We start from the raw sequence: 10,071 nt of genomic DNA on the forward strand, positions 1-10,071 counted from the left end.
TTGAGGACTTGCCTTGTTGATTGGATTGTGGTGTTGTCTTTTCTGCATCCTCAGATTTACTCTTCCATTTCTTCTTACCCTTTCCTTTATTTGAAGATTGTGTAGCTGAATTTTAAGAACCTTCATTGTTGGCCACCAATGCTTTGGACTCAGGTGATTTGAGAATCCCCATTGTTTTCAACTTCTTTTCTTCATCATCCAATAGTTTAGCATATTCATCAAAAGTGACTTTCTTGTAGGAAAACCCTAAGGTAGTCTTTAAGGTGTTAAAAGAAGATACAAATGTGGAATACTCTGATGGCAACTTGTTATGTATGAGATAGATCAGTCTATCATCTTTGATTGAACTCCCACAATCAGTAAGCTTTGTCCTCAGTTCATTCACCTTAATGATGAAGTCTTGTATTGAGTCATATGACTTAAGATCTAAGGAAACAAGCTCATCTTCTATTTTGAAAACATCCTCTTCAGACACTTTACCATATAGGCTTTCAAGGGTATCCCAAGCTTCCTTGGATGTAGAACACTTCTGGATTTGATACATGATCTTATCATCTACCCCCAAACATATATCACCTAGGGCTTTCCTATCCATGGCTACCCAATTTGAAATATCACTTGCAAAACCATTATCACCTACTGGTTTAGGAAGAGTACCATCTACATATTATGAAACTCCATTATGCATTAAGTGATACAACATTTTGATTGACCACAAAGCATAGTTATGAGGAGTTAATTTAAGAAACTTAAAGTTGCCCATAATGCATAAAATGAAAGAAATGTGCAGAAAAGAGAGAACACAATAGCAAGAACAACGCCCCTTTTCACTAAATCAAGAAACCCTCCCAAAATAGATGCTTTGGGCACTTTATCAGTAGTGCAATTACAATGGGCCACTTGTCAATTTTGGCCTTCATGGAATTCTGATTTTTCTTGTTACAAATTCTTAATGGAGTACAAATCTAAACTTTTACAATGTGCTACAATACTAAAGCATTACAAAAAAAAAAAGAAAGGTCTTATTGCTGAAAGTGACAATTTTGTCCACACAAAACAACAATCTGATGTTAGATCTGAAAAGTAGACAAAAAAATACGCACTTTAAAAAAAAAAGAACCTCTTTTCAACTCTAGATGTGCCCGTATGGAGCATTTGAAGTTGCAAAATGCAGGATTATCCAGTACAATCACCAAAAAATGCAAATTCTAAACAATTCATGCACCAAAACCAGAAAATAGCTGCACCACTAAAAAATTTAGAAAATTCTACTCAATTTCAAAAAAATTGCACCTAATTTGGAGTTTGGATGTGCGAGTTATAGTTTCTTGAAGTCAGACTGCAAAAACCAAAATCAATTTGCAGAGGGGTTGCATCAGCGAATGACGGGGTTAAATTTGATGGTCATATGATTTACAAAAAAAAATTTCTTCATGAACAACTTTCACCCAAGATAGGCAAATTTATAGTCAATATTCACCGAATCGACACTCCAGATGCGACGGTGAGGTCAGATCAAGCTCTAGATGCTCCCAATTTCTACAGATCTTTTGGATTCATGTCGAAGTGTTGAAGCATGAATCGTCTTGAATGACTACATGTAGAGAATCTCCCTTAGCTCTAATACCATGTAAGAATTTGGCTTAGGCCAGAATTCACCCAAGAACTATAGAACTCAACACAAGCACACAGTAGACCACAATAGACAGAGTATGATCAGAATGACGATATTCATTCAATAACTGGATGAGAGTACACTAGGAGTACCTAAATATAAAGGCCTCAGAAGAGCTTCTAGAATGCATAGAAGTCAACATCATGATATGTCATACAACCAGGCACATGTCCACCAAATATGGGTTATCCTCCATTAAGCACGCGATTAAGTGCAATGATGTGAGGATAAGCCTACAATGGTGTAGCATGCAAATTAGTGGTGTAGACAACATGTGCTAAATGAGGAGTGCAGATAATTGTGTTGTCATCATGACAACTTAGTGAATGATGCATACTCTTGTGTTGTAGACACGATGTGCATAATTAGAGTTGCATAACTCAATGAGAGTACACAAACTCCTAAGTGTCTCACCTAAAATAATAATAAAATAATGCAAAATAATTAAATAGTGCATTAACCTAAGTAAAACTTAAGTAAGTGTAATAAGTAAATACTTATTTACACCAACAAAAACAAAATATGGGTTAGATGCAACGAATCCTATCTAATCCATATGAATTGGAATTAAAGAATGGAAGAATCGAGTGAAAAAAAGAACTCCAAGACTTCTATTTAAGGAGTCATAGACCAAGAAGAAAATGTTGCTAATATTGTTTCTGTAGAAGAGCCAAATCTACAAAGTGGTTAGAAGGGTGTCAAGGAGAAGCATCTAGGAGAAGGAAGAGCACAGAGGCTTTTCTTCTACAAGCGATCATGAAGAGATGATTGCACTAGTACATTGAGCATGGAGACTCAAGGAGACTAAGCTTGAAAGGAGAGCAAGCTATCAGAGTTGCAATGATTGAAGGCCAGGCAATGGTATGAGCTGAGAAGTGATCTGAGATCTACAAGATAAGTTGTATGTTATAATCAGGTCAAAGATTTTCTAATACTCTCTAGCAATTGTATTAGATAAGGAAAAATCCTATGGACTTAAGTTGGTTTAATAGTCATTTGTAAATCCTTTAATAGGGTGGCATTCCAAGTGAATGTTTTAAAGTCCTCTAACCAAGCCCATTTCTAACAAGGTGGTTAAATCCTCTGACAAGGTCACATTTAACAAGGCAAGCCTTTCATAGGGCATCACTTCAGAAGAGTGAGAATTGAGTAGCATGTTACTGGTGGTTTTTCTCAAATTGGGTTTCCACATAAATCACTATGTTATGTGTTGATTTCTTGTGTGTTATGTTTGCACATTGATTTACAATAACTTGTTGATTAGAAAGTTAAAGCTTGGATGAATGAATGGTTGAATGAGCTCACTACACTTAGTGAAAAGTTTGAATAGGACATTTTGACCTTGAATAACTGATTCACCCCACCACCCCCCCCCAAAAAAAAAGAATTTCTAACATATTCTCTAAGTTTTGGCATACAAATGATGTATTGGTTTCAAGGAGATTAATACAAAAAGCTTTATTTTCTTATTTTCATTCTAATTCTCATCTTCTTATGTTGTCTGTAATGTTTTGTGTTTAAGAAAAAAGAGCTTAAACTCATTTGTAATCCCTTAAGGTCTTATGTCTTGTATGTTTTTTCGTTGGAGCAAAGAGCCAAATAAATGCTTGATATACTTGATAGGGTTGTTGGTTATTTGAGAAGGATATTTAATAAGTATGAGGTCTTTATGAACACTAATGTCTATTTACAAGGTTAATGGATAGATTAGATATCTGAGTATATGAGTATATTAGGATATCCATGTGTATGTAATAACTTAGTTTATGTCCAATATATAAGGGACTAATTAGCTTGGAGATTACATGTTCTTGTTGTTGCATACCTGGGTTATGATGAGATCCAAATCTTTAATTGAATATCAAATTACCATTTTATATAATATGAAGAACTAAAATCTGTTGGTCAATGTTTATTTGTGATAGTTTTCCTATTGATTATAACTAGCTATTGTAGTCAAGGAATTTGTTACAAACCTAAGAAGATTTTTGACCAATATCTACTATAAGGGATAAGATTTACGAGAAGAAATATCAATGAGAAAGTGTTTTAAAGAAGAAGATTAAATAACCTATCACATTTATATCCCTAAGGTTTTCCCACCTTGGCCTTGCAGAGCCTAAAGTGAAGAGAGTCCTAGTGACCTTGTTGAAATTGGCCCAAAACTAAGATTTGACCCTACTGAATACAGAATTTAGCTAATCCTTAGGCTTGTCTCTATCTTATTCATCCTAGTATTGGGTTTAAATCTACCTAATATGTTCCTTTCTAAAAGGAACTCCAACAAAATGGTGAGTCTGCTAGGGAGAGGTACAAGAAAACTATTACATCAGTAAGGATTATAAGTTGTTTCTCATATCCTTGTTGGATTTGTGTCTCTCAATTATGCCTTATTCTTGATAGTAGTATCTTTGAAGATTAGTGATAGATAACTAAACAAAAAGTGTTGTTGTGAATCAAAGAGTCAAGAATATAAGTTTCTTTCACGTTGTTAAGGGTACAAAATTCCAAGGTTGTTGTGTAAGTTTTCAAATAACTATTGTAAATTTTAGATAACTTGTTATGTTGTGCAAGTTGGGCAGATCTTTTCTTAGTTAATGTGTGGCGACTCGAAGTTATATCTTTGTACCAATGCAATTGTGAAATTGAGGGTATTGTGAAGGTTACAATTTGGAATGCAAATTTGAAGAAGTCATCTCAAGCCCTTGGTAATGGTTGTAAAGATAATGTGGGATGTTATGCAAGAGTTACTAAATCATGAAAATATTTGAATTTGTTGTTGTTCACAAAATTGAAAAGGTTAAGCATCACATTTAAGGCATGTTCCACTTTTATGAGATTTATTTTCATGAAATTAAGTTATACAAAAAGTTTCTCCATCAAGTGATTTTTTTAGCACTAAGTAGGAGAGTTATTTAATGCATCTTAGCATGTTCTATGAAGGATAGATTCAAAAAATATGTTTACATTTTGGAGTATGTTAGAGATTGAATTGGTAGATGAATTTTTAGATCTACTACAAGTTATAAATTCTGAAAGTTATTTTGGTGAGTTGTAAGTTTGCAAGAGATGGCAAATTTATTTTCACCTAGTATGTAGTCCATTGACAAAAATCATAGATCTATCTCTACCAAGAGGTACATGCCATTACTTTCTGATGGCATTCATGGTTTCCCAAATACCATGTTGTATGATCTTAAAAAATATTTTCCTGAGTTCCATGGGAGCCATTTGGTGTAGTGCCTCTCCCATTTGACTCTTGTAAGTCATCTTATTGGATGCAACCTTGTTGATCTTTCATGGCGATGGATCATGATTGTGACCATGAGTGGTCTACACTGTGGAGGTGTTTGGATTTATATTTTTGTATCAGTTGCTTTGATTATGCTTTTGTCTAATTTATGAGATTATGATGTGATTTATGGTTCACTGAGGTTTGTGCCAGTGGTTACCAGGATTGATGTGGTATCATGAGGTTGTTCTATGATTACCTTGAGATGTGTGCAAAGATTGCACTATGTACTATTACCATGCTACATTGGACTAGGTTCCTGTAGCAGTGGTTAGTCATCTTAATGACTATGGTTGCTTATGTGTTTTAAGTGCCTTTGTAATGTTGTTTAAACAATCATTATTAAATGCTTTAGTAATTAGAAATGGATTTTCCATGTTGGATTATTTGGTTATGTGTTGCGGACATTTACCTTGTTATATTTCTGATTAGAGAGATATTTGTTACTCATGTTATATTTACATTTGACATGACCTGAGGGTTAGATGTTATACTTTGATTTCAGTATCATAGATTTTAGACTACTATGATGTTCAATTGATCATATTGCATGATGATGCCATTTTCAGATGACAGTGTGTTTTATGATGATATCTGGTTATCCGATATTTGGGCATATCACTGATTATGTTATGTGATGGATTTAATGCTATTGGTTATTTACGTCATTCCTATGTTGTTATGCTTTATGTGAATGTGAGTGATGTAAATAGATTATTTTAATATAATTAAATAAATGGTTAAATTAGGTGATTTAATGCATGTATTACTTCGGCTATGTTATTATATGCAATTGCACTTGATCGTGTTGTTTAGTGTGCATGATTTATATCCCTGACAATGGCACATGGAGTTAGTGATTCAACCATTCATATTTTATGAATGTCGTCCTTGTATGGTTGACGTATCCTTATTTTAATTACTCTATTAAACCTTTTGATGATTATTAAATCCGAACTCATTTGCATTATGTGATTAGACCAGTAAGCGTGTATGTGCATTTAGAGGTTCGCATTGTCTCAAAAGTTATTAAGGAGATTTCTGTGTTTTTGGGTTTTTGGGCTTTTTATTTGATTTATTTTAATTTCTGATAGCTTTGCCACAGAGGAATTCCTATTTATAGGAATAGCCTGTTTTCGTTTGGGTCGATTCGAGGTTTAACTAGGTTGGCCAGTTATTTGCCCTAATCGATTATTCACTTGAAAAGTGAATAAATATCCAAAAAGGAATTTAATTCCTCACTTCTCACTTTTGAATTAGAAAGTTGGAGAGTAAAACCCAAAATCCTCTTCATGAGGATTTATTGTTTTGTTCATTGTGGGAGCTATGGGCGTGAGATCGTCATGAGGTTGAGCTCATTGGATCCAGATCGAGGAAACCTTGGATTGCCGCAATTTTTAGCTACTTCTACGAGATATTTATTTTATGGTTCAGATTCTCTATTTGCCCTTTTGGCTGTGAGGTAGGGCTTTCCCGTTTTATTGTTTCTACTCTATTTTTGCTTCTAATTTTGGTAGCCATTTGTTTGGAGGCTGAGAACTAGTGTTCCTCTTCGTTCCTGTATGCTAGTTCTACCCGGTTGGGCGGGTATGATCATTTCCCTATTTTTCGAAATGAGGGTTTGGGGTTTTACACTATTATGCTGGCTATTTTTGCATATGATGTTTGAACTTGTTTATTTTTGGATTTTTGGGGTTTTTCTGCACAAAGGCCAAATGGGTTTTAATTTTGAAGGTTTCCAAATTTTGGGGTTTTTACCTCGTTTTGTGTGCCACCCTGTTTTCTCAAGTTTTCTTGGCACAATGTGGGTCGCAGACTTGGATGATCCATTTGGATATCAGGCATACCACTATTGCACTATTATGTTGCATTGGGATGCGTGTTGCATCCATACTCCTGACGTTGTGTTTGGTTGAGTGATTTTATACCTAGTGTTATGGTTTCTTTTGGACCTTTGTTTTGTTTTGTGAACACTAGGATTTGTGTAGGATCCATACTCTCGGATTGAGGTCGATTGAGTGAGTTCATGATGTTTGGTCTTGCTACATCATTGGGGTTCATGTAGAATCCATACTCTCAGATTGAGACTAGTTGAGTGATTTCATGATGTATGGTTTTATTGGCTTTGGGATTCATGTAGAATCTGTCTTTCTTGTGTTGCTTTCAGTTGGGTGTTATCTGTTGCATTATGTTCTCATCCAATCCTTGTGTTTTGATCTTCGTGATGGTGGTGTGTCACACACGAGTACGTGCACATACATTTTTCGGGTGACTTGTGAGGCCCGATCTTCCATGGTCCTTCCAAAAGTTATGATCATTGGGGTTGGGATGGGAGTATGCATGCCCATGGGCACTTGTTGTAGGATGAGCATGGGTAGGGTAGGGTAGCATATGGAGGGGGCTTCTATCTCACTGCCCAGCGATCATGATGCCACGGGTATGGCTGAGAGGAGCTTTGATTAAGTGATAACTAAAGAAAATGTGTGATTGGTAATAAAACTTTAGATATTAAAATGTGTGAGCACCTGATTAAGTTCAAGGACACAATGTGTGAGCACCCGTTTAAGTTTGAGGACACATGATCTGAGCTTGGGCTTTTCGATGCCAAGCGACTCTCCATGATGTTAGCCCCTACTTAGTAGCCTATTGAGTGTCTGACTAGGACCTGTACTTCTTGCATTGTTGTAAGTTCTTGGTTTAGCTATCATATTGTTTGGCGTGAGTGTTAGCCTTGGATGTTGTGCTTTATTGGTGTTTGTAGTTGGATCATTATCTCCATCAGCATGGCGGGTGTGGACCTACGGGTGCCACATGGTTGGGAGGTGCAATTACCTTCACCACTACTAGGGATCGGTGTACAAAGACGGTCTCTTATCCTAGTGTGACCATTGCTGGATGTTTTCACTTGGTACTTTGGATTTTGAAGTATGCTTTCTTGTGATTTATGCTTTCATTAGAATGCTAGAATATCATGTTCAGATGATGTTAGTTTATTTGATGCATTCTCATATTATGATGTTTAGCATATGATTAGATGATGTGAATTGTTGTAGTAGCATATCTATTGCTTATTGATGTTTAGCATGTGATAGGTGATGTTATCTACTGTAGGATTATCTTATGCTTTACTACTAGCATGTTAGATTTCCTTATGCTTATGTTGGTAGCATGTTTAGCAGTGATGTCCCTATTATGACAGTACCGACGATCAGATCAGTGGCTTGGGATGTTACGCACAGGGGATGGCTAGGATCCATGATGGTCTTATGATGCTATTGACAGTTGGGAAGAACCGCGTACTTAGTCTAGTTGTTTTGTCTGGTTGTTCTGGTATTTCTGTACATTGCGATGTTGCTTTTGTTCACTGCGATGTTTATTTCAGTATGTTCTTTATTGTTTTGGGTTAGATGGTTAGATGTTCCTCTTTCTTATTTTTTATGCTCTCGAGTGTCCATTCCTCGATTTATGTGGATCTGGTACTCCTCGGTGTGGAGCTTTCCATGTTTTTATGCTTTTTACTTTGCATTTGTTTTCGCATTGATTTGTTTTCTCGCATGGAAATGCATGTACTCGCACGAGACCATGCAAGTCCTCGCGCAAGAATGCAAGTTCTCGCTCGACGATGCAAGTCCTCGCGCGGTGCACAGCGAGTCTTCGCGTGAGAATGCAAGTCCTCACACGAAGCTGTGCACTTTCTCGCGCGTAGCGGTGCAAGATCTCGCATGAAACTTGAGACCAATGTACTTTCTCGCATGAGAAATAGGGGCTATCTAGGCTTGTCGGATGAAAGTTTGAAAGTTAGCTTTGGACACCCTTTTGGGTTTTACACCTTCCTAGTTCAAAATAGATTTCCTAAGGGGTTTAAAATATATTGTTTAAGTCCTTATACTTCAGATATATTTTAATATATGTGACGAATCTTTTGAAATAGGTTCCAGACCTCTCCGAGATAAGATAAAGATTCTAGGAAATTTTAGGGCTTCAAAAATCCAGACTTAGCCAATTTTCAAGGCTTCAAGATTTCAAACTTAGCCAAATTTCAAGTTTCTGCATTCTACCCCATCTTGGTGTTTTGTTGATGAGTGATCTTTTCTTAAGCCCTCATCTTGTGTGTGGTTGTTGTTGGCTTTTGTTTGCATGTGTCAGTTTGGTAGTGGCATTCAAAGATCTATTGGTTGTCGGGATTGTGGTGAAGTCTTCCGTTACGATCTTTGTGATCCCTATATGATGTTGTCATGTACATTCATACTTGTAAAAAAAAAAATTATGGCTTGTATTTCATCCTTGTTTCCAAGGATCTCCGGGTGGGGCATTACATCTAGATTCAGCCAATCAACATATTCAAATGTTTTGTAATTTGATTAGTGATTTTGAGATTGCTCATGAAAATATGCATATGAAGTTGTTTGTTCAAACTTTAGAAGGTGATGCTAGAGATTGGTTTTCCTTTTTTCAAACATGTTCTATTTCATCTTGGAGTGAGTTACATTTAGTCTTTATACTGCAATTTGAGGAAAGAGTAAGCATCTCTAATTCTTTTGAAAAGCTCTTGAAGATTCAAATCAGGAATGGTGAATTTATTCCTTCGTTCAATATTAGATTTGTAAGGGCCTTGAATGAGATTCTTGAGAAATGTAGACCGGATGGTCAAGTGTGTCTAGTGGTTTATCTTGATGCATTTGATAAGAAAATGAGTTATTGGTTGAGGGATAAAGAGCCAAAGAATTTGTATCAAGCATTCATGACAACAATAGAGATTGAAAACAATGTAAGGTATGGACTAACTAAGAGTCATTTCTCTAGACATGTTTTCCTACAAGATGAAGTCAGAAAGAAAGACTAGTGTCATGTTGAGTGTTCAAGTTCAAATCAGCTTTTCAGTTCCCTTATTGTTGTTAATAATCTTGTTAAAAATTTAGAACTAAAAATATGTGAAGATGAAATTTCTTTGTTGCAAAGGAGAGTGGATCATGTTCTTGTTGAACATAGTGCACTTGTTTGTAGTATTTCAATAGAAGATGATAAAGTTGATATAATTGATAAGTTACATTTGCAAGATTTAATGTCAGTCACTACTTCTCCCATTGATGACTCGCCTTGTGTT

Source organism: Cupressus sempervirens, chromosome 5 (genome assembly GCF_028749045.1).
Source record: "Cupressus sempervirens isolate cs-2001-9-10 chromosome 5, ASM2874904v1, whole genome shotgun sequence".
NCBI classification, from domain to species: domain Eukaryota; kingdom Viridiplantae; phylum Streptophyta; class Pinopsida; order Cupressales; family Cupressaceae; genus Cupressus; species Cupressus sempervirens.